Raw genomic sequence first — 26230 nt, 5'->3', positions numbered from 1 at the left:
TAAACTGTGAAGAGAACTTGCCGACGTTTTATATGAAGTTCAGAGTTATATACTAATGCAGTACAAAATCTGGAAAATGTGAAAGCTTAACTTAAGGCATCAAAAGCAGAACGGGGAAGCAATAACCTCCCCAGAGTAGGAACATCAGAGATGAAGCACAAAATTGTTGCTGCAAATAGTAATGAATTTCAGAAATAATAAGGAAAAAAAGTCTTAAAAATAATTTTGGTGAGAAAATATTCTACCAAGGGAAGAATATTTTCTATTAAAATGAATTTGAGAGCTTTTTTAAGTACTATTGAAAGTACTGGAATTTCCAGCTGTTTGTCTTCAAAAGTGTGTTCTCGTAAATAAGGTATTGATATCTATTTTAGGATCAATTTTGATAAAACTGGAAAAATTAAAAGTACGTGAAATGCTTCAAAAGGAAATAGCAAAGACATTCTGAAATTTTTCACTTTCTGAAAATGCAATTACAGTGATTTCACGACCATAAGGTGCACCGGACTATAAGGCGCACCCCCAGGCGTTGGCAACTTTCACAACTTTGTAGATCATATAAGGCGCACCAGACTATAGGGCGCATTATTTTTTTGCAGCAAGCAGCCGCGCGGCAAGCAACAAAGTAACGAATTACTGTCAGGTGCTCAATTTGCAAACATTTTTCAAAGATTGGTGTAGCCTTTAAACGCAGCCCGAGGCGCACTCCCCGTGCAGTGGGCCCCGGCACTCCTGCCCATCCCCGGCGCCGGCTGGCATGGCTCACGGCTCCTGGCTCCCACCTCGTGGCCGCACTGCGTCCCAGCTTCCCCCCAGCCAGCGGCGGTGCCACTTCTCAGCGTTGTCCCGTGGCGCTTCTTCGCCACTTTATGCCGCTTTTCAGCGCTTTTCCATGGTGCTTTTTCACCACTTTCCTGAGGCGCTTTTTCACGGCTTTTCACCGCTTTTCCACAGTGCTTTTTAGCTGCTTTTCAACTCTTTCCCGCAGTACTTTTTCACCGCTTTTTCACAACGCTTTCTCTCCGCTGTTTCGCTGCTTTTTTCACTGCTTTTCTGCGTTGCTTTTTCGCTGCTTTTTTGCCACTTTTCGGCGCTTTCCCACGACGCCTTTTCACCGCTTTTTCACCACTTTCCCGTGGTGCCTTTTTGCGGCTTTTTTGCTGCTTTTTGGTGCTTTCCCACAGCGCTTTCTTGCCACTTTCTTGCCACTTTTTCACTGCTTTTCTGCGTTGCTTTTTCGCCGTGTTTTTGCTGCTTTTTGATACTTTCCTGTGGCGCCTTTTCACTGCTTTTTCACCGCTTTCCCACAGCATTTTTTGCGGCTTTTTTGCTGCTTTTTGGTGCTTTCCAGCGACGCTTTCTCGCCACTTTTTCGCCACTTTTTCACCGCTTTTCTGCATTGCTTTTTTGCCGCTTTTTCGACGCTTTCTCACGGCACTTTTTTGCTACTTTTCAGTGCTTTCCCGCGGCACTTTCTTGCCACTTCTCAGCGCTTTATCGTGGTGCTTCTTGGCGCTTCCCTGCGGCTACGCCACTTCTCCCTGCTTCTCCCTGGCTGACGACCGTGCCGGTTCCCGGTTTCCTCCACCCGGCAGCTGCGGCTCCCGCAGGTCTCGACTCCCCCCGCACAGCCGCAGCTCCCGCGGGTCCCAGCTCAGCTCGCAGCTTGCACTTCCGGGTTCGCAAATTTCCGGACTTTGTACATCAGATAAGGCGCACCGGACTATATGGCGCACTTCCTGGTTCGGGGAAAAATTTTAGTCAAAAGGGTGCGCCTTATAGTCATGAAATTACTGTAATTTTTTGAAACTAGAGTAGACATCCAGCAGTAAGGACTACTCATAGTTCAAGAGGTTACCATTTTTGTTAGATTTGATTGTCCAGTTATTACCACCAAGTTCTATGAATCACTTATATCTATTAAATCTCAGGTATGGACTCTGTTTCATTCTTATTAAGTCCCAGAATATAATATCCTTTGCAGTGTGGTGAGTCAGGCTGTGTTATTCACACAAACATTAAAGCTCACTTTGTGGTATTTGTAATGCACATTATGTTTTAACAGTTGAGTTGAGAATTGTATTGCCTGCTCTCTGTGGCCATGGGAGATCAGCGATTCTTTTGGAATTCAGAGATTCAGGGAAGGCCTCAACCTCATCACAGTTCCATCTTGAGGAATTTATCCAAATGAAGGCTGTGATGCTTGCTGCCATGTATAAGATGCCTAGGTTTTTATACAGGGAAAACTTCTGGTCCATGATCACTGGTCACACTGGTCACAAAGTTCACATATCAACCACTTATATGAAAACATGAAAAATCACTGTATTATGCTCATTCAGAGACAGTTTAAAGACAAATAATAGTACTTCCCTAAATTCACTATCAAAATGTGAAAGAACTAAATTCAGGTAAAGTTAACATAAAATTTTTAGAATTTGTTCTAGTATCCCCTTTCCATCACTATTTCATTGAGAAGTCAAATATTACTCCATATGTTTCCCCCTGACCAAACTCTTAAAATTAATTTCCTTTACTTTGGATGAGGAGGTGAGCTATAGAAATGCTGTAGCTTTTTAACTAGTTAGAAATTCAGGTATATTTGCTGATTATTTGAATTAAAAATCTCTGAGTTACAAAACTTTCAGTATGAAATGTTTTCAGTGGCATCTATCTGTAGACTTTTTATCTTAGTATTCTTTCTCAAGCATGTCTAGGCTGTTGACATTCAGCTATTATTCTCTAATTCTCTCAGGTACAAAATAAAATGTGTGTATTTAAATGCCAGAATAACAGGAAATTATTTTTTTATCACTGCCTTCACCAATGCTTGCATCAAAAATACCTTCACTATTATCAGTTCTGTATTTTAATGCCTTGTCTGAAATTATATGTGATGGGAGAAAAATATTTTCAATATAATAGATTTTCCTGTAAATTTAACTAAGTTTCATCAACTGAAAAATCTCGGATGAAAGCTTGTCTGTGACGTAAGCTACTGTACTAAAACAGTCTAGGCAGAAGCTAATCTATACTTACAGAATTAGGCAGAAACACATTATTTTATAAACCTCACAGTATCTGCAGGTAGGAGAATGAAAATAAGAGACTTGCCAGCAAGTTTCTCAATAGGGAAAAAACACTGGCATTTCACTTCTCATTGCCTACTAACGTACCTTTGTTACCATTCATTTATACTCATTTAGAAGCAGAATACAAATCAAATGTGGGGAATTATTTATATTTGTTTTCCTGTGTAGGTCTCTTGATCAAAACCATGCCTTGCTTACTTTAAAAAAAGTAACTTAAAAAGTTAAAGTTTAAAATATTACTTTAAAACCAGCAATATTTATTTTACTACCGTTAAAAATAATTGCTAGTCTACTTCAACTTTACTCTCAACACTGTAAATTTTGGTTAATCATGGAAATTTTGGCAGTTAAGGTTGGAGCTTGTTTCTGAAGTAATTTCTTTTTCTGGCTGTAGTTGTCACTCATGTCAGAAATAATTACTGCACAACCATATACCTAGAGTTCAAAAAATGTACCTGTTGCATTAAAAATGCATGAGAACGATTATTGATTGGTGCCATCTTTGAACTCGTGAAAAAGGGGCCACTTTTATATCACTTTTATATCCTTTTGTTCATACTGAAATCAATCAGATGCTTAGAAGAGTGAAGCATACTGAGCATAATATTATTGGACTCTGGACATTCATAATAGAATCTGACCATATGTTTTATGATGGTTAGATTTTTCAAGAAGTGCAGTCTCTCTGCAAATTATAAAAAAAAAATTAAAAAAAAAAAAATTGGAGTTCTTCCAAACTAATCTGCCATTTGATTTATTAAGAGATAATTTAGTTTGTGTCTGTACCAGCAGAGCAATTGGCTTCATGATGGCTATATTCAGAAGTGAAAATTCAGGAAAACTCTGTTGTGCAGAGTTTATTGGCCTGGACACAGAATCCCATAAGCTGTATTCTATCCAGTGTGTTCTGGCAAATTCCCCAGTGCCATATTTTGTTATAAGCATTTAGCAAATCACTTCTGCTGCATTGCTGTTCAATATCAATGTCACTTGACTGAATTATATGTACACTCATTAAAAGTCTTAATTACAAATATAAAATATCCAAAGATTGTTGAGCTAAGATAATGGTTTGAAAGAAAATTTTCCAAAATACAAATGGTGCAATAAAAATGAGAAAAGAATTAGAAGATGATAACATTGAGGACATCACAAAGACCATCATTAAGGAAGACAAGAAGTTGAAATTACATTTATTTTCTTTGATATTATTTCTTACTGGGATCATTTATGCCAGTAAGTCTTAGTAATATATTCTGGGTAAGTGAATCCAGATGGAATATGAAAACGAAGAAAGCAGATTCAGTTTCCATATTAACAAATTTCTACACTTGACCTATTTCTCATGAAGACAAGAGTAAGCAAAGAAAAGCTTGAAATGTAGCTCACTCAAGGCAAAAACTCAAGAGTTTTAAACTGAAGGTATGCAGTACAAGAGATTATTAAAGGATATTTAACAATTCAGCAGAAAATAAGTCACAGCAATTTCCATTAATTGTCAGAATACTTATATTCTATTTTACATGAATCAAGGTTTTCCTTAAAAACATGAAAAAATAATAATTTCTAATCTTGTTCACAGTAAGATTTACAAAGAGAAATTTACAAAATGCCTCATTTAACATAATAGAATTGCTTACCCTTTCAGTAGCACCTGCAGTCTACTTGTGGAAATAGAAGTCTTAACCCAGATATGTGAATTTCATGTCTCTCCTATTACTGTGTTTAAATAGTAGTAGAATGCTAACTGTAGGCTCAAGTTTATGATCTACTTCATGTACTCATGAAATTCCCATGTATTTATTTGTATATGCTGTACTCCGTAGAGTGTGGACAAGAAATGCAATGAAACTGAATAATTTTTAATATCTGGCTTAGAAAAGCTGAATTCTTGATTTGCCCTCCTTTCCCATGGCTGTTTCAGATGATTCCTTATTTTTTAATTTTTTTTTTTTTTCTTTGCTGACTGTGCCTGGTAATCTGTACACAAAATAACAAGAAGTAGTTAGTAAGAAAAGCTTCATAAACTGACAACAAACTTGATACTGGCAGCTTCATTTTCGCACATCCTTTGTAGCAAACCCTGTTGATCTATAACAGTCAAACAGCAATAATTTTATATATATGACTGTGAAAGGAAGAAAAAACCCACGAAAAAATTAACCACCTCCCCAAAAGAAACATCAAGCAACAAAACCCCCAAATGCATAGTAAGATCCTATTTGCATAATTTAATTACTAAAAAAAATTGTCTCACTGCTGCTAATATTATTAATGTATGAGCATTTGAATGAGCGCAACAATCCTCTAAAATACTGTTATAGTGGGGTACAAAGAAGAAATAGAATTTCTCTTCTGACTTGTTAAAACTAATAATAGATAATTTCTCCCTCTAGTCATAATAGTCTAATTGGAATGATTTTATATCTCATTTTTGCTTCTCTTCATATTCATTGAGGGGAGATGAAATCAAAAGCAAAAGTACTGAAACAGAACCAGTTGTTAGCATGCTGATTTTCTTGCACAAAGAAATCAGATGCGGAAGCTGGCTCATCTTATTTCCAGACCAGTTATTTAAAATGGCAGTTTTTTCTCACAGATTAAAAATAATTTCACAAAATGTGATTTCACCATATACTATAAAATCAGAGACAAATTTCAGAACAGCCTCTTACCTCCTGAAATGAATTTTAGAAGGATTTCAACTGTGACCAAAAACAGAAATAGTTTCAGTCATCAGAAAGTGCTGAAATGGAAAAATATATCTCTGTTTAAGACATATTACTTTGTTCTAAACTACATATCTTTTATTGTTATATTGATCCCAGAATTGCATCCATAGGTGAACTTCTGTATAATGCATTCAACATTTGAAATAATTTTTTCAGAGTTCACATTTCATGCACACTGAAGGACCCCAATTTGGATTATCACACTTTAAAACAGGGAACCTAATATAGCATTACCCCTTTAAAGTAGTATGTAGTAGTACATACAAATGAATATTCTGCAGGAAAGTGTTTAGATTTGAAAACCTACATTTGCCCTGAAATATTAATTATGAAAATATTAATTATGAGCATATGCACATAACAACGCTCTGCTTTGGGAAGATAAGGTATATTCAAGTATTATTGTCAATATAATGGAACAAACAAAAGCAAATTTACAGATCCATTCAGAAAATTAAATCAGCTACATAAATTAAAAGAGGTTATTAGGAGAGGAATTGGTTTTTTAAATATATATATATATATTTAAAGTGAAAGATTTATTCCCCATTTTAAGAAAAAAAACATTTTAACACATGTGAGACTCCTCCATCTTGTTTTAAAATATTTACTACAATGACCTGGATATTTGCTCACCTTTCTAAGCACTGCATCAATGAAACTGCATTGACAACATTGTAAGATTTTAATGGAGGCAAAGAACTTGATTAGTCTCTGAAAAGCTTGGTATCAGAATGGGCTTATTGCTTTTAAAATATCGATCTGCAAAGATGGAAAATCCTGCACCAGGCACAAAGTGCACATTTTGTCAAAATTTGTCCATGACTTGGGGAGCTGGAATCTTTAAATATGTAAATTGAAACCAATAAAATAAAATAAAATAAAAATTGTAACTTTTTCTTTAGTTAGCTAGAACACGGCCTAATCTACAGACTCCCTAGCATGCACCTTAACAGTATGTGTGTGGAAGAGATTGGGCAGCATTCACTTCAAACATATATTTTTCATTAAATCCTGTCAACTTGTTCATCAAAGAGAGAAAGCGATTCAGACTCCACTGATGTAACTGGATGTTTAAGAATAACTGAGATGCAGGAGGTAGTTCCTGCAAAGAGCCCCACCAAAGGGAAGCAACTTGCATTCTGATGAAGAGGGTGGTTTCCTATTTAGGAGGAAATAGAAGGATTTAGAGTGAAATATGAAATTTAATTAAATCCTAAGCCTTTAAAGCAAAAATATTTCACCAAGAGCATGAGATGTACACAACATCCACCACTCCAACTACGGCAATTTCAGGATAAAGATACTACATCAGCTCAGTGAAGGAAAGAAAGATCTTTCAGTAAGTAATTTAAATAACTACTTGTGGTTTCTTTGATTTTTCATTGCTTGTGTCAGTACACTTATGTTTCTTATTAATACTTGCTAGTATTATAATTTCTTATTTTAAGACAAGCAAGTATCACTGCTTATTTGATAATCTGATATTATTTATAACGAATGGTCTTGAGGACTTTTAGCAATATTCCATCCCCTTGAGCACACATACATACTGTGTATGTACAGTAATTTCATGATTGTAAGCCCCACCATTTTGACTAAAATTTTGGTCCAAACCCAAAGTGCGGCTTATAATCAGGTGCGGCTTATATATGGACAAAGAATGAAAAGTTACTGGTTTAGTTTGGAGGAAAGGTGTCTGCTGAGAAAGGCAGGAGCTTCTCTTTGAAATGGAGAATGCAAACCCCTCCCTCCAAATTATTATAATTTTGAAATCAAGGGGCTTTCAGGCAAAGATATGGGAATTAGGAATAACAGTTCTTTTCTAGGGAAATTAAAATAGAAATACAGTACTACAAAGAAAGAAACTCCAAACCCTGGCAAAGTCAGAGTACAACCTGACACTCCGTCAGGCAGAGTGTTGGTAGCAGTTCGATAAAATGGTGGTTGCAGTTCTCTTGCAGTGGCAGATGTGGTTCAGTTGAAGCAGTGCTCCTGCAGAAGGTGCAGTTTCCCTCTGGAGGTCCAATGGTGGTGATGTGGAGAAATCCGTTTTTCCTCTGGAGTCCAGTGGAGAAAGGGGCTCCCTTAATGTCCCAAAACCTATGTTTTTATCTTGGTAAGAAATGCTGAGCTCTTCCCCCTGGCTGGAGCAACTTCCAATGGGATGCAGTAATTTTATCAGTCACACAGTGGGACTCAATGGGCCATTAGCAGAAAATGACTCGCTGGAGGAAGGATGGGTTGTGAAAAGATAAAGAACAATGCCCCACCTGGTTTCAATGGATGGCCCATTAGCAGAATATCTCCTGTGGAGATAAGGATCACTGCCCCCACCCTCAACAGATGGTAATAGAATAAATACCTTTTATCACACTCTGTATTGTAACCCAAGACAGTTACTGACACCCGGACATGCGGCTTATAATCAGTGGACTTTCATTTGAAGAATTTGCACATAGAGAAATGCCACAAAGGACTGAACAGTAACGAGAACTGATACTTTACAGACACCATGAGTGCCAATATCAGGCTGCACAAGATTCAGCACCAAGTGCTTTATTCTTCGGCCCTTTAATTAATGTACAGTAATTTCACGAATACAAGCCGCACCAATTTGACCAAAATTTTGGTGGAAACCCGGAAGTGCGGCTAATATTCCGGGGCGGCTAATCTATTAACAAAATTCTAAAAGCTGCCAACACGGAAGTGAGAGCCCGCGGCAGCCCCAAGCCAAGCTGGAGCCCGGCCGGCCCCGGCAGAGGTGGGAAAGCCTGGCAGAGGTGGGGCCAGCAGTGCGGGGGGCGGGCGGCTGAGCCTGAGCCAGCAGGGCGGGGCAGGGGGGGCGGCAGAGCCTGAGCCAGCATGGCGGGGGAGCCCGGGAGAACTGGGGCTAGCAGTGCAGGGGAGCATGGCAGAAGCAGGAAGGTCGACGGGTGGGGCTGCCTGGCAGCGGGGGAAGCCCAGCAGAATCGGGGCCAGCAGCGTGGGGGAGCCCGGCGGTGCGTGGGCATGCAGTGCCGGCCAGGGCGAGGAAACGCGGCGGCGGTGCAGATGGGAGGGGGCGGCCGGCGAGCCTGGCAGCGGCGGCAGTGCCTGGCGCGCCGGCAGGGTGACTACGTAAACAACGCAGCGGCGATGCGGCCGGCGTGCCTGCCAGCGGCGGCAGTGCCTGGCCCGCCGGCAGGGCGACTACGTAAACAACGCAGCGGCGACGCGGCCGGCGTGCCTGCCAGCGGCGGCAGTGCCTGGCCCGCCGGCAGGGCGACTACGTAAACAACGCAGCGGCGAGGCGGCCGGCGTGCCTGCCAGCGGCGGCAGTGCCTGGCCCGCCGGCAGGGCGACTACGTAAACAACGCAGCGGCGACGCGGCCGGCGTGCCTGCCAGCGGCGGCAGTGCCTGGCCCGCCGGCAGGGTGACTACGTAAACAACGCAGCGGCGACGCGGTCGGCGTGCCTACCAGCGGCGGCAGTGCCTGGCCCGCCGGCAGGGCGAGTACGTAAACGCAGCGGCGGGGCGGTGCTGACGGGAGAGGGGGGCCAGTGAGCCCGGCGGCGGCTGCAGCACCACCCAGCCGACCCCGTCGGCAACCATGAGCGGGCCGAGCCTGCCTGGCCCCGCCCCGAGCCAGTAAAGCCCGCTATGCCGCGATCCTGTTACTAATTGGCCAGTTTGTGAAAGCTGCGCACGGATTCTCGCGACGAACGAAAGTGCGGCTAATATTCGGGGTGCGGCTTATCTATTGACAAAGACAGCAACATTGTCGAGGCACCGGGGGTGCGGCTTATAATCCGTGCGGCTTGTATTCGTGAAACTACTGTATTCTCTTGACAGCTTTTCTCTGAAACCGCAGACATGCAAATCCTTAGAACTTAATAAAACTTTGCATAGCATCACTGAGCAATGCCATGCCCTTGGAGACTGTCAAAGACATTGAAGATCTCCCACTGCCATCTCAGAGGTTGTTCCTGACAATCCCCCTTACTATTCTGTTTCCAATGTCTGTCTTAAGGTGCTCTCACTTCACCATTTTCTGAGTTTAATTTTTCAGGCTGCCTGATTGCAAACCCATCTTGGGTGAGATCCTGTGCTTTTCTGTGGAGTCCTGTCCCTTCTGCCACTGGCTTCAAAGTAGGAGCAAAAGGTAAGTGTCAACATCAGAGCTGCAGCTGATTCATCTGGATACTCTGACTGTGACAATTTGAGTGAGTTTCACTGAACTCCTTTTCTCACAGGAAATACCTAGCTTCCCAAATTCTCAAAAAGTATGATATGCTTGCTAAGGAAACCTAAAAATACATATTACACTTAATTAGAGAAAAATATTATTTCTTCTTAGGATTCAAGAATACCTCTTCTAGAATTTACTTATAATTCATAAACGCAGCTAACATTATAATACCGTAATGTTTGTATGAAAAATTATTAGAAAAGAGTGTTAATTTTATTGCAATAGAATGATTATCATTGTAGTGTATTAATATAACTCAATATTACATTCAACTACTACTTTTTCATTAGTATCTCCCTGTTTGGACACTTGTCTGAATTTTTAGAGTTCTGTATGTTGAAAAATATAACCAGTTGAATACTATTTGAACTGCCCTACAGAAATATATAATCCAAACTCAAAATATAGTAGGAAGGTTATTGCATGAACTGAAAGGGAAAAAAAGTTATGATTTTAATATATTTTAATTAGTTTTTACTATTAAAATTAATTTTATATTGCTTTTATCTGAAGTATATATTCTGAATATTTCTCATATTTTACTGAATACTACACCATAGTTACTACTCAAAATTATCCAAATTCTAATTCTGAATTTTGAAACTAAGCAAACTTCCCAATTGTTTTCAGAAATGATGCATTGGTACATTCCTTGTGTAGACTTTATTGAACAAAATATTTACTCATTTACTCAGAAACACAAAGAAATTAATTACTACTCAAAGCACTTGAGTATGAGTCCTAAAAGTCTGGGTAGCTATATAAAAACTACTACCAGGTGTCTAAGTGTTCGCTTTAGTTGCAGGTAAATGGATAAGAAGATATTCAGAAATGAGAAAATAAAACCTCCTAAAATATCATAAAAGTAATGTATATATAATTTTGACCACTGCCAGAAATTGTTAAATTTTTGGACAAATCTAAGAAGATTACAGAAGTGTTTCTTTTCTTTGTTTGATGCTTTATGGACTTAATTTACAAAAGCTACTGATTTGTGAAATGTCTTTGTGTATTCTTTTTGCAGAAAACAAAAATAAATTTAATGCATATTCATCAGAAAATGGTTTTTGAAAGCCATTAAATACCAGAGAGAGAATTTTAAATTAGTCTTAAATTGTGCAATCTGAGTAAATAGTTATTCATTAAACTCTTGTTCATGGATACAAGAATCAGCCTGTAGAGTGTTGTTTGGGAATGAACATTCCTAAAAAAATTAAAAAAAGGCAGCAATGACAAAGGACTGAAGGGTACAAGTACTGTTAGTAAAACTTGCAATTCTAAATGCACACACAAGGTTTCTAAATCAGAGTTCTGAGCTTGTGTCTCAAATTCCCATAGCTAATGAAGAAATGGCAAAGAGAAAATATTACTGCTTTTGTATCTGTCTTTATGCTGTTTGCTAGGAATTTTAGCATGTTTTGAAACCTGTGTAAGGGTTATTTGTTTATGAATGTGTGAGGGTTTTGCTTATACTTATTTCTCCCCACTGGACATCCATTAAACTTCCTAAGAGAAAGAATTTTGAGTCAAGTGTCCAGCTGGATAAGCATCTGATGACCCAAAGCCTATTGAAAGAGCAGATGACTCCAGAGAAGAGAGCACCAGATTTATGTACAGTAATTTCACGATTACAAACTGCACCGTTTTGACCAAAATTTTGCTTCCACCCCAGAAATGCGGCTTACACTCAGGAACGGCTAATATGTGAATAATTTTCTGACATTTCCAACCCTGGAAGTGCAAACCGAGGTGCCAAGTCGAGCACCTGCCAGTGAAACCCGGCATTTCCCAACTGTTACAAATTGGTTACTCTGTTGTGCCGTAGGTGGAGCCGGCTCAGTGCAGGCTGTGCAGAGGGGGGAAGGTGTGGGACTCCCTCCTTCAGGCAGCACAGCCCGGGAGAGGCGGGGCAGCTCCCTCCTGCTGGTCCCACGGCCTGGGGGAAGGCGGGGGGCTCCCGTCCCCGCCTGCCGCCGCTGCGGGAGCAGGGGGTGCTCCATTCCCGCCTCCCACCACTGCCATGGATGCCGGCGGGCTCCGTGCCCCCCCTTCCAGCACAGCACAGCGCCAGGCCAGGGCGAGTGAGCCTGGCGGCAGCAGCGGCCGGACCCGAGTGACCCCGCCGAGCAGCAGCGCTGAGCTGGGCCACCTGGCCCCGTCGGCAGCCCTGAGCCCTCACGGCCCGAGCCGAGCCGGTAAACCCCGCCATCCTGCGATTCTGTTATTATTTGGCAACTTTGTTGCATGTGGGTCCTCTCTGCGAACGACAGAGCAGCTTATAATTGGATGTGGCTTGTGTATGGACAAAGAATGAAATGTTTGCCAACACCCGGCGATGCGTCTTATAGTCAGTGTGGCTTGTAATTGTGAAATTACTGTACAGTAAATTCACGAATACAAGCCGCACGGAATATAAGCCGCACTGCTGGTGTGTTGGCAACATTGTTGCCTTTGTTAATAGATAAGCCGCACCCGGAATATTAGCCGCACTTTAGTTTGCAGCGAACTTTCACAAAGTCGTCATTTAGTAACACAATCGCGGGATCGCCGGGGCTTACTGGCTTACTGCCGACCTCGGAAACATTGTTTCCAAGTGAAAAAAGACACACCCTTTATTTACAAGCCGAAAAAGACAGGAACAATAGTGTGGTCATTTTGTGAGCATTCCCAATGGATCCGTGTTGCCTTTAAACAGCCACTTAGCCACGCAGGCAGGCAGCTGAGCTCCGAGCGGAGCCACATCTCCGTGCTGGCACAGGAGCGGCCGTTGTAGCCCTCGCAGCCTGCGGGGGGAGGGGCCATTGTAGCCCTCGCAGCCCGTGGGGGGAAGCGGCCGTTTTAGCCCTCGCAGCCGGGCGGGGGGAGCGGCCGTTGTAGCCCTCGCAGTCGGGCGGGGGGAGCGGCCGTTGTAGCCCTCGCAGCCCGCGGGGGGAGCGGTCGTTGTAGCCCTCGCAGCCCGCGGGGGGAGCGGCCGTTTTAGCCCTCGCAGCCCGCGGGGGGAGCGGCCGTTTTAGCCCCCGCAGCCGGGCGGGGGGAGCGGCCGTTTTAGCCCCCGCAGCCGGGCGGGGGGAGCGGCCGTTTTAGCCCTCGTAGCCGGGCGGGGGGAGCGGCCGTTTTAGCCCTCGCAGCCCGCGGGGGGAAGCGGCCGTTTTAGCCCTCGCAGCCCGCGGGGGGAGCGGCCGTTGCAGCCCTCGCAGCCCGCGGGGGAAGGGGCCGTTGTAGCCCCCGCAGCCGGGCGGGGGGAGCGGCCGTTTTAGCCCTCGCAGCCCACGACGGAAGCGGCCGTTTTAGCCCTCGCAGCTGGCCGGGGGAAGCGGCCGTTTTAGCCCTCGCAGCCGGGCGGGGGGAGCGGCCGTTGTAACCCTCGCAGCCCGCGGGGGGAGGGGCCGTTGTAGCCCCCGCAGCCGGGCGGGGGGAGCGGCCGTTTTAGCCCTCGCAGCCGGGCGGGGGGAGCGGCCGTTGTAGCCCTCGCAGCCCGCGGGGGGAGCGGCCGTTGTAGCCCTCGCAGCCCACGGGGGAAGCGGCCGTTGTAGCCCTCGCAGCCCACGGGGGAAGCGGCCGTTGCAGCCCTCTCCCTGCGAGCCGAGTGGCCGTTTTACCCCTCTCCCTGCGGGGAGAGAGGCTCCCCCAGCCCTCTCCCTGCGAGCCCAGCCAGCCCCGTAGCCGCACAAGACTGAAAACACTTTAAAAAGTACAGAGAAATATCACACACTTTTATCGAACTGCCGAGGTAACTCGCCGAGGTAACTCACCCCGATAACACCCCCCGCCCCTCAGTAACGCCGCCATCCACAGGCAGGCAATAAGCTGTTCTCTGATTGGTTCATCGTCGGAACAACGGGAAACCATGGATTTCAGACTGTTTTGGCTCGGGACTGGACCAGCATGATACTAGGTAAGGGCAGATATCACATTTTTGTCCATAGATTAGCCGCACCGGAATATTGGCCGCATTTCCGGGTTTCCACCAAGATTTTAGTCTTCTTGCTGCGGCTTGTATTCGTGAAATTACTGTAATCTGATCTCAGGTGAATGTGCTGAGCAGAAGAAACATTGTTTCTTCCTGGGTTTCTAGTGCTGCATGCTTGCAGGTAAGGATATGCCAGAATACAGTAACAAAATCTGCAAGATTCAGTTGGTTAAACTGGAGTGTGTAACACATGCTTTTTTATCTCCGTTGAGCAAGAAAGTCAAGCAAATAATGCAAAGCCTTTTCTGGTAGTTGTCAGGTTAGGGATTTTGTGCTACCACAGAAAAATGAAATTTGGAAATGGAATAACATAAAGGTGCTATGAATAGAGTTAAACCTCCTAAAATATGTCACTGTGTTAAAAAAACTTGTCTTTTCTAACTCTTTATCCTTTATTTAAAATAAGGACAAAATGTCTTAAACACTATCTCTAAAGTGCTAAATTATGTCCTTTACAAGTGGAATAGATTAGAAGTAGTTTAAGATGTTGTGTTGACCTCAACTGTATGTAACATCTTGATAATTCCCAGATAAGTTAGTGAAGTTGATGAATATATTTAATTTTGAGCCTCATTTGTTTTTCTTCTGATTTTTTCTCTCTATTAGGTATGTGCAAGCTGCAACATGATGTGCAGACTTAAAGCATCACTCTACTATTTGGCATCAACAAATGATACATTAGATTTAATTAAATTTTAATTCATTACTAGACTATGAGAAAGCAAGGCATAGTGTAATTAACCATTTTAAGGTGTGCCACAAATACTCACTGAAGGTCGGAACCAAGACATATAGCAACATCAGTTGTATATTGAAGTAAAAGATAATTACGTTTTAACTTTGTAATGTACTTCTAGACATGTAACCACCTTTACTAAATTCATATTTTCTGCTAAATTGTCACTATACCCCATGTGATCTATTCAGATTTATTTATTATAAGATGATGAAAATAGAATGAAATATTTTGTGTGTGAGTAATCACGAACCTCCTAATAAAACCCTCATGACATTTTAATTCATGAATTTTGAGTAATAAATATGTTATAATAGCCTGATAGATGCTCTTGAATATTTTCTGAAGGATGTCTGAACATTTATTTATTTGTGATTTATTGAAGGTATACTGAAAGAAATAAAACGTTCTAGCGTTGTGAATAAAAGAGTGTTTTCTTTTACCAAAACCCCAAAACAACATAGAGTGTGAGTAAAGTTTGCTTTGCTTTGGCTTGCTTTTTAATGTAGGTGGTTCTGTCTGTACTGGAATTCCATGTGCAACTAAAATTGAAAAGCATAACGATTCTAAATGTTTTTCTTATATAAACATTTCTTGTATAAATGCTATCAGTGATAGAATACAAGATCAAGGTATTCCAAACAGATGTACTATATGAATCTTTCAAAATACAAAGTTAAGTCTTTTTTACCTATCCTAGAAGTAGCAGAAAGAAAAAAGTAAATTATAGGATACATAAGTTCCAAACCAATATCTCTGATTCCTCCACAAAACTTCAGAAGTTCCTCAGAAGCTTTTTACAGAAAACCACTTTTGAAGTTGATGTAAAATGGTACAATACACAAATAAAAAAGTTTTTCTCAAAAACCTTGAAAGAATATTTTTTGTTGTTCAGTCCTGTTTATGCCATTGCAGCACATTTAGGGAATAGCAAAATGACCACTTATACAAATTATGTGGGTATAAAGTAGAATGCGCTTATCTTTGTACAGACACCACTTCAATAAGTGTGCAGGGAAGGAAAAAAAGAATGAAAATAGAAATACTTCTAATCTCCTAAAACTTGCAGCATGAATTCAAGCTGTTGCCTTGCTGATTGAAATTTTATCTGAAGTTTTTTTCTGAAATTGCTGAAGCTTTCATGAGGCAGTAGTGTTTGAATTCAAATTCTTTATGAATAAATGCTCTGGAGTTTTATGCATTTTAACACAGTATTCATTTTTCAGAGCCTTTATAGGTTCTCTTTTGTATTTAGATACCTACTAAATATTCTGTTCCTGTTTTATCTTGAAGGTTTTCTTTTCCTCTGAAGAAGCATTACATTTGTACCTTCAAATTATAATTTAGCTTGCTTATTTTTTCATACCTGCTACTGCTGATCAGACAACTGTATGCTTCAAATGTCCAATTGCTCTACGGACAACACAGATTACCTGAACCTCTGGGTTTGCAACTGCTCTTGAAATAAGCAATCCTTCAATCATTTGTATGGGAAGCCTTTGAGAAGACATTGTATTCAGTTGGTGATCCTGGACCAGACATGTCTACTCTGCTGGGTCTAAAAAGCCCATGTGCTGGCTGAGCAGCTGCTGAAAGGAAGTGCCTGGTTTCATCCTGCACTGCACACTGCTGGATGTTAAGACAGATAGCATTCCAGTCTGTGAAAAGAAGATAGATGCTTTTGGGTTTTGTCCAAGAAGATATGAGCAGGTATGGGAAGGAGGCTGAACCTCTGTGCGGATGGGATCCGTGCAGCGTGCCATGAGGAAACCCATCAGATCTGTTCAATGCTGCACAAAAGGTGGGTTCGTACCATCCGCAGAGACATGATTTCCTTCCTGTCTATTTTCCTCTTTTTAGTCTATCTTCATGCCATTTGCTGTCAGTTATCCCCAACTGAGATTCAAAATATCCCTGCAAAACAACCCACTCTCCTTTCCCTGTGCCCCCTTGTAGAACACCATGTACCTGACAAGAAAATGCAGTCATTACCATTTTCTGCCAACTAAAAGCCAGAATATTATGCAGCACTTTCTGGTTTAAAATTATCCCAAAGGAGTATAAATAAGTTAGTTCTCTCATTGATGTCATGTTCAATTATTGTTCTCAAAGAGTAATTGAGAGGCTTAAATGAAATTCTCCATTGGCTACAAATGCTAATACTTAAAAAAAAAAAAAATCCCACAAAACCTTAAAACCCAACAGGTAAAACCCCCAAACACCTGCTGTAGGTAACTGTTGCCGGTATAGTTTGATTGACTTACTTTTTGTTTATTTTTTCAGAAGGGTTTATTACTATTCTTTTGTTTACCCCACTCTTCTACTTCCTTTATTTGTTGCTGCAACAAATGAAAGTGAATTTATCTTTTCTAGGGCATTAATAGCAACCTAAGGGATGATTAAAAAACACAAAGGAAATTTATTTGGTTACTTTTTTTTCAACCATAATGAGCAGAATTTGGGTTGAAATTTGAATCGTAATATCATCAGGGACTTTTTTGAGGTTATTCAGAGTTCATTCAACAAAGTGTTTAAGTAGAAACACTTAGGGAATATGGCGTGTAAAATCTTTTGATTTATTTTTCTTTGTGTCTTTGATTTTCTGGAACCTGTCGGGGATTGTATATAAAACCCTAAAGTACTTTAAGAATGTAAAGTAGTGAATGTAGTCAAGTATTAGAATTGAGGGCAAAGGTGCTAGAAATAAATGTAGGTCTGAATGATTTTCTTTTTCTTCCTGAAGTCTTCCCCCATTTAGCCTGTAAGCTAGCTGCCAGGTTTCAGTTTTTATATATAATCACTATAATAGAATGCATTTTTATGTTCCCTCAGGAGAAAAAAAAAAACCCAAAACACAGAAAACAACATGTTCTTAGATAAAACCAGAAAATCTTGTTTAAAAGTAATGAAGACTGAAAGGCTGCTAACTCTGTGTTGTGCTATCCCATCTAATATTTCAAATTTTCAGTGCATAAAGTGTTAAAGAAATGTTGGAAAAGGTACTGTCATGAGAGGGAAGAGTGAGAAGGAAGTATTACATTTTCTTATGCACACTAAGGATTTTTAGGATCCCTAAAGATATGTGCACGTTCTCCCTGTCTCCTTCTACCTTAGTAAGTGTTCAAATTATTCCTTTCAGCACAAAACTTCAGCTGGATGAACTGAAATGACTCACACTGAGTATTTTACATATAGTTGGCTACAGTAGAAAAGACCAATGTCTTACTGTGCAAACAACTTTATAGAAAGGTAATTGTTTAAAATTAATACTTATTCCTTCATTTTGAGAAATTACTTATCTATTTCATGCACATGGGAAACAGGATTAGTGGTTGATGTCCTAATAAAAATGAGTGTTGCTTCCACTCTGTAACTCTGTGTTATTTTTCTTTGAAGGTACATTCCTTACCTCACCCCTCAACTATTTGCTAATTTCCCTAGCCGTTTTCTCCAGAAAGTTGATTAAAACAAATTCAAAGAACACTGGGAATTAATTGAAGAAACTGTAATTACTTGTGTAATTCCAAACCTTTGAAATAGTTCGAAAATTGTAGCTCTGTACCATTTTCAGATTGTCTAATATTTATATCTTGGTTTACCGATGGTATTTTTTTCCTCAAATCTGTGTATGTCAATGAAGTAGATCCCCTTTTGGTAGGCTCCTAACACCTAATTGGAAAGTGAAAACCATCTGCTAGGAGTGACCACATTAGCATTTCTAGGTCCTTTGTTTTTGTTAACTTAAGGTAATACATTCAACTTCATTTTCAGACTAGAACTGCTCAGCCAGTTGATTAGAGGTTCTCAGCTGGAAGCCTTTACTGCTAGGCTCAGGAGCAATACGGATGGGTTTCCTACAGTCCCTGAATCTTCTCTGCAATCCTCTCACAGTCTATGGCCTACTCTATTTATAGCTGCACAGTAAGACTGATGGGGTCAGAAATTAGGAAGTGGCTCTGCAGAAATACAGATCCCCTTAAAACATATTTATGCTATACCCAAACTCACTATTACCTTGACCTCAAGCATTTCCTGTATGTATTTTCAAACGCATAAATTTCGGTTTCATAAACAGCTAAGATAACAGAGCTATACACATTCCAAATTTAATTTCAAATTAGCAAAGACACTTACTGGACAGCTAGCAATATATTGAAAAAAAAAAAAGCCTTTTAAAATTCTTCATAATACCTTGCTTGTCCATCCCTGCTGCTCAGAAAATAAAATAATAGTTCATAAAACCTTGACAGGAGGGGAAAATTCCATTTAAAGAGATTTAAAGGTTTGTGAATTAGATCTGAACATGTAGGGCAAACAAAAGGCATGACTTCTTCAAGTCTGTCAGTGCTACAATGATAGCGAAATGTGGTTGACTAAGAAATCTTACATGAGGTTAGTATATACTGATATACTACCAGAAAAACTCCTCTGGCTTCTGTGGAGAGCATGATAATTCTGGAATAATAATGTTTCTTTTTATCTAATGTTGGAATTAGACATATTCTACTGCAGAGGAGAATTGATAAACATATTTTCCTCTTAGCGAGAGGAAAAAAGCTCCAATAATGACATTATAAGAAAACAAAGAGACCTCCTACATTTTCCTGACCCAGAAATCACATAGAAGGAAAGTTTATTTCAGTTTCTTTCTTATTTAACAATTAAAATTTTCTACTTTGTTTCTCAGCAATGTTATATTCCTTTTTTGGGGGACAGGACTCTATTTATGCATGTTGTCATGCAATTCTGTTGCATGTCCCCATCTCCCAAATGAAATTCAAGCCCTAAATTATTTTCTTATAGTTTCCTGTGAGCAGGTTCATTTCTCAGTATGGGAACTGCAGCAATCAATTTCACTTCTTCTGATGCTTTGGAGACCCTCCTTCGTGTTTCTGCCACCAGGGACTAAAATGCCATGCAAATATTTGATGAATAATTGGTTTGGACTGTATTATGCACCCTATATATTTTTACTAATCTTTAAAAGTAGATCATATTTCAGCTTCTAAAGAAAATCTTTTGTTTATTCTTTTATTCTGTAGGTTAAATCTCAGTTATACTGAAGTCAATGGCAAAGCATACATCAGTTTTACCGAGGCCATAATTTTGATATCCACGCCATCTAAACGATCTCCAAAAAAATATTGTTATGAACTTCTCTATCCTGCTAAATGTTTCCTTTTTCTTCTTTACATTTTTCTTTATATATATATAATAATATAGAGAGAGGAGAGAAAATTTACTCCTATTAATAAATAAGTAATGACTTATTTTCTTTTACAACTTAAACTCTAGTGAAATAAAAATTCCTGGGTTTTTTTCCTTTGTCTGTAAGTTTCAGCAGGGTAAATCCATACTTCAAAGTAAACAATTTCCATTAGACAAACTAACTTTTTTATAAATTACTTACTGATATGCATCATGTAGCGTATGAAAGATCATGTGACTGAAGCAGCTTTTGTATGACTTTGATGTCAATATTGGAAAACTGATCATATCAATGATACCAACACTGAAGTATATAATATACTTAGAGGAATAGCATCAAAAACATGGAAGCGGATAATGGAAACAATGGCTAAATGTTACTAAGATTCTTATGCTTATATTTATGCACTGTTAATCAGTCCTCATTCATTCAAAATGCATCAGAGTCATCTTTATTTTGTATGGTGTTACGGTAACTCTTATTATAATTTCATTTATTTACACTTAAAACGATAGTTCCTTTTGTTTCTGGCCTATAGTACGCTGACTGAACTGAAATGAGCAGCAGTTTCCCGTGGTTCTAGGAAACTGTATTTGTTTATTACCTAAAACTAGGCTGTGCAGTGAAGCACCAGCTGTTTTTCAGCTCTATATACTGCAGCAGGCATATGAAGCCTAAACTATGTGCCAATATGGAGCAATTCTTTAAATCCAGAGAGTTGTTGAGTATAGGTGTTTCATGCAGGGCTAGCCAAGTAGCCTCCTTCCTGCTAGGCTGCAGTCTAGAAGCAGCTGAATAATACTGCCCAAGCAGGGATCAAGCAGAGAGATCAGAGTAAACCCTTCAAAAGCTCTGTTTTGAAAACTGAGATTTAACAATTTTCAAGAGCCAGAAAAAGGCTGAAAAGGAAAGTCTTGATGTTCTATATTTTTCTTCAGCAGATTAAAATAAGGTCATCCTGAGGAGCCTAAGGCAGTGCTTCTACGTGTCTGTCATTTGTCTTGGGATGTCTGTCTTGCTTGAACAAGCCAGCAAATGCTGAAGGAAAGAACAGTGGACCAAGGAGTGTTTGAAACTATCACACATCTCAGTCCAGGAGATCAAGGGGGAGCTATTTCTAAGCACAACTAACGTTGCTGTGTTGCTTGAAAGTTCCTTGAAACAGAAAAGAGGAGTACTGAGCACAGTACCCTTCAACTGCATATGATGCAATATATAATGCCTAGTTTGAGATTTGCAGTATCCAGGCATATCTTTGTTCACATCAGTAGGTTCCAGGATTATGTGCTATCCCTGTAAAATGGCTCCACACATTAACTTCTAGTCATCATGTCTGCTTGGATGCCATGAGATGACAAGTAGCTAGGGCTTAGGACATAAAGGATGGTGTGCCTGACTCAAAATTCTCTTCATAGTACAGGCTGAAGCAATTTTGTCAGTAGTTCCTAAAAAAAAGACAGCTCCTATGAGCAATGGGTATACATTCCTGAAGACCATTTAAAAAAAAAAAAATTCTCCTTTTCTCTTCCTAGATGAAAAAAAAAAAAAAAAAGGTTTACAACAAACACGCTGTTAAGAAAAACAAAACAAAAAAAAAACCAATACAAAAACAATACCAACCCTATAGGGTAGGGAAAAAAACAGTATCAGAAATTATGTCTTAACTAGTCATTATATCCTGCTCTGAACTGAGGTGTTTTACGACATCTATTTAACCATAAAGACTGGTTTTGTAGACAGCTTGATTGAGCTTCTCTGGTTGCCATTTCTCATGTGTGATGAAATAAATCTGATGGTTACCACTGACAAACTGGTAAACTGCCTAGGAGAGGGACACAGGTTCCATATTCTGTGGCAGAAAAGTTCTTTCAAGACTTATATTTGTTATTAAATGACCAGATTTGCAGATAAAGATCTGTTACAACATTATAAAATCTAAATGAATATGTACCTAAATGTATGCCAACAGCCCTCAACATAGCCAGTGTTTCCCATATAATCAGGTAGGATATTGAAATATCTTCTGCAATCCACTCTTAGCTCAGTTACGTCTAAAAATAAAATGATTCAGAAATCATTCTAAGTTCTGTTGTCTGCTACAAATAATATTCTCAGTACAATTCTACTATATATGTAGGTTTAGGATTTATCTTTTATACAGTCCATAATTGTGTCTGTAGAACATAAGAGTTTGAATTCCAGTGCTTTGATCACAACCCAAAAATTGACGTCAGAGTTTTCAGTTTCAGAGACAAAAATTAAACTTCCAGTTCGATGTTTAAATACAAACTTACATTTCACCATTCACCACACTATGAATCAGAAATAAATTAAATAAACTAATACAGGTTGTTAGTTAGATTATCGCTGAAATTGGAAACATACATAATTTATGAAAAAATATGTAATTTTTTCAAGAAACAAAGAATATATTTAAGCCACAGCTATGAGAAAATTCTAGGCTTTGTCATAATTTCATAAAGTTAACAGAGAGCTGGAAACCCTTTGCCACTTCAAGTCTTCAAAATATGGAGATAAATAATTAAATTAATTGTACTGTGAAGAAAGTTAGCTGTATGCCATCCAAAACTGGCGAATTCAGTCTAATGAGAATAGTTGAGACATTATAATGCTTCTTTCCAAAAACTTGATAATAATCTTATGATGTTTGAAAGCATTTGACTTTTGGTGATCCACATAATCTTCCTAATTGTTTTTTGTATTGAAAAATTAATTTCACAAATTCTCAGTATATTATTAATCTATGAAATAAAAAAAAATAAAATTGAAAAATATCAAAACCAGCAAACAAACACCCTTAAAAAAAAGTTTGCTACACAATTCTGGTGAAATAGTGGGCTTTCTGGTTCTTTTGCTTTTATACTGGATAATCTCAGATTTTTTACCTTGTGATCAAATGCAAAAAACTACCTAATAAAATAAAATAAACACTTATTGCTGTAAAGAGTAAAAAAAATGCTGTTATTTAAAAAGTAGTCAATATTATTTTATGTTACATTTTTGTTGTTGTTTTGTAACATCAATATTTAATTACAAACATTTATTTAATGCGTGTGAGAAAAAAGGTGTGGTTTTCATAAAACCAGTTGAGAAAGACTACAGAGACCAAGGGCCAAGAGAGAAGAAATTATATTTTTGAATCACAATACACCAAAGAATTTAATACTAAAAAACAACGGTGTGCCCATGAGGCCAAGAAGGCCAAAGGCATCCTGGCGTGGATCAGAAATAGTGTGGCCAGTGATTGTCCCCCTGTACTCAGCACTGCTGAGGTCACACCTCGAATCCTGTGTTCAGTTCTGGGCTTCCCACGACAAGAAGGACATTGAGGTGCTGGGCTATGTCCAGAGAAGGACAACAGATCTGGGGAAAGGTGATCTTGACAGTCCTTATTGATTCTATGATTCTGTGAACTAGATAAGATGCACTACTTTTTTGAAATCATCATGTTGAATCAGGGTTTTTTCTTTAATTTCTTCAATTCAATTTCTTTTTATTTAAATTTCTTCAACTTATATACCATTTACAAAATATTTGGAAACTCAAAGCAATTAAAGAATTCATTTAGACTTTGAAACTGGTGAATGAAGACTGAGTTTAACCTTCAGAAACATTAAAGAGTTCTGAATCCTGAAGAATGCCTATTAAAGGATAAACATATCATGCATGCAGGCATATATCATTAAAAACATATTTGGCAATATTAAAATCTCATACCTAATTATGTTTTTCCATAGCATCTAATCACGAGCTACTCACTCTGTATAAAATGGCCATGGCATTGCAGCTGGCAGACACAGTATTCACTACTGAAGGGAGACAGATTTATAAAGAAACATTGGCTTTGGACTAGGGAGCTTTGGATATTACTTTGGAGAGTAAATTGTCATTATACAACTTTATTAAAAAACGTTGGTTAGTGTTGTCCAAGGCACTGTGATTCCACAACAGGAAATCTTTTGCTTCTCTCCGAAATGCTGAATTACCCACTTCAGTGCCTGGAGGTGTTAGCCTGCTAATAACCACATTAATTGCAACCTCAGAATGTGACACATCTAATCCTTGCCCAGCACCAGCTGGGGTGATAAAGTCGTTTTCTGCCTGGGATAGTGGCAATAATTAATGCCAGAAGTACAGTGTGAAACTTGACACTTTGTCACCACAGAATTTGCTATTTTGTGGTGCTTTTCTTCTGTGAAATCACATCTTACTCCAACAGCACTGAACTCAAGTGTGACTGACTGAACTTTATAACATGAGTCAGAATATGATGACATGGTTGGAATCTGTCATTTTGATTATCTGCCCCATTCAGCATATTTTGTCACAACATATTTACCTTTCCCCAATAAAATGCTGCTCTTGAAAACTTTGAATTATCCTCTATTTATTACATTATATCTGCTAATAGGTGAAGAGAGTATAGGCACAACTACCATAATAATCCTATGACTTCATGCTATTTAAAGGAGAGGTTTGAGAATTTTGAAATTTCTGCTGTTTTGTGATTATGTAAATGTTTTAACAAGGTGACACATGAGAGAAAAACATTTTTTTAAGTAAATATTGCTCATTTTAAACATCTGTAAATCTAAAAATTCTATCCTTATAATGCCGTAATTTATTTTTAAAAATAAATTGGAAAAAATAGTAAATTAATGCTACTCTTAATGAAAGGAATTGGAGAGAAATATGTTGAGTTCTTTTATTGTGTTTTCCTAGTTGTTAAATTTATATTTACTATAAAATGTTAGTTCTCACTAATGCAGCTCACTCTGTTTCTTTAAACATGACCTTTATTTTCTTGATTAACTACACTATATTTTATAGTGAGAAGCTGTTCTGCCAGTTTTGGTTAGGTAGTTTTATAGTCTGTTGCTGTAGAAGTTTTGGCATTTATATCTCTATACAAAAGAGACATAACTTTAGGTTGAATTTAATATCTATAAACCTTGACATGAGTAATAAACTAACCCTGAGTAGGAGGCTAGTTTTATTATTCTTTAAATAGCGTAATGATCACTGATACCTTCTAATTTAATCAACTAGAATAACTATCCTATAAATATTCATCATCATGAACATATACTCCTGGCTTTCTTTTAGTAAATTAAAGTGATTCACAGAAGGTGATGAATTAAAAATTATTTTTATGTGTTCATTAGATGTTTCTATTCTTTCAGGGATTACCTGTTTGTTTTGAAAAAAAATCATAAAAGTAGTTTACCTTGAAGCAGTGAGTCAAACACAATTACAGTAATTTCACGATTATAAGCCGCACTGAGTATAAGCCACACTTCTGGGTTTCAGCAACTTTTTGTTTTTTTGTCCATATATAAGCCGCGCCTGATTATAAGCCGCATGTTACAATACAGAGTGTGATAAAAGGTATCTATTCTATCACCATCTGTTGAGGGTGGGGGCAGTGATCCTTATCTCAACGGCAGATATTCTGCTAATGGGCCATCCATTGAAACCAGGCGGGGCATTGTTCTTTATCTTTTCACAACCCATCCTTCCTCCAGGGAGTCATTGTCTGCTAATGGCCCATTGAGTCCCACTGTGTGACTGATAAAATTACTGCATCCCATTGGGAGTTGCTCCAGCCAGGGGGAAGAACCCAACATTTCTTACCAAGATAAAAACAGAGGCTTTGGGACACTAAGGGAGCCCCTTTCTCCACTGGACTCCAGTGGAAAACCGGATTTCTCCACATCACCACTGGACCTTTAGAGGGAAACTGCACCTTCTACAGGAGCACTGCTCCAACTGAATCACATCTGTCACTGCAGGAGGATGCAGCCACCATTTAATCGAACTGCTACCAACACTCTGCCTGACAGGGTGTCAGGTTGTACTCTGACTTTGTCAGTGTTTGGAGTTTCTTTCTTTGTAGTACTGTATTTCTATTTTAATTTCCCTAGAAACGAACTGTTATTCCTAATTTCCATATTTTTGCCTGAAAACCCCTTGATTTCCAAATTATAATAATTTGGAGAGAGGAGGTTTACATTCTCCATTTTAAAGAGAAGTTCCTGCCTTTCTCAGCAGACACCTGTCCTCCAAACTAAAACAGCAACTTTTCGTTCTTTGTCCATATATAAGCCACACCTGATTATAAGCCGCACTTTGGGTTTGGACCAAAATTTTAGTCAAAATGGTGCGGCTTATAATCGTGATATTACTGTATACTGCATGAAAATTGGTCATATTGTATTCCAGTTGGAGGACACAATGG

Source organism: Catharus ustulatus, chromosome 1 (genome assembly GCF_009819885.2).
Source record: "Catharus ustulatus isolate bCatUst1 chromosome 1, bCatUst1.pri.v2, whole genome shotgun sequence".
NCBI lineage: Eukaryota > Metazoa > Chordata > Aves > Passeriformes > Turdidae > Catharus > Catharus ustulatus.
This window is presented reverse-complemented; position numbering follows the sequence as displayed.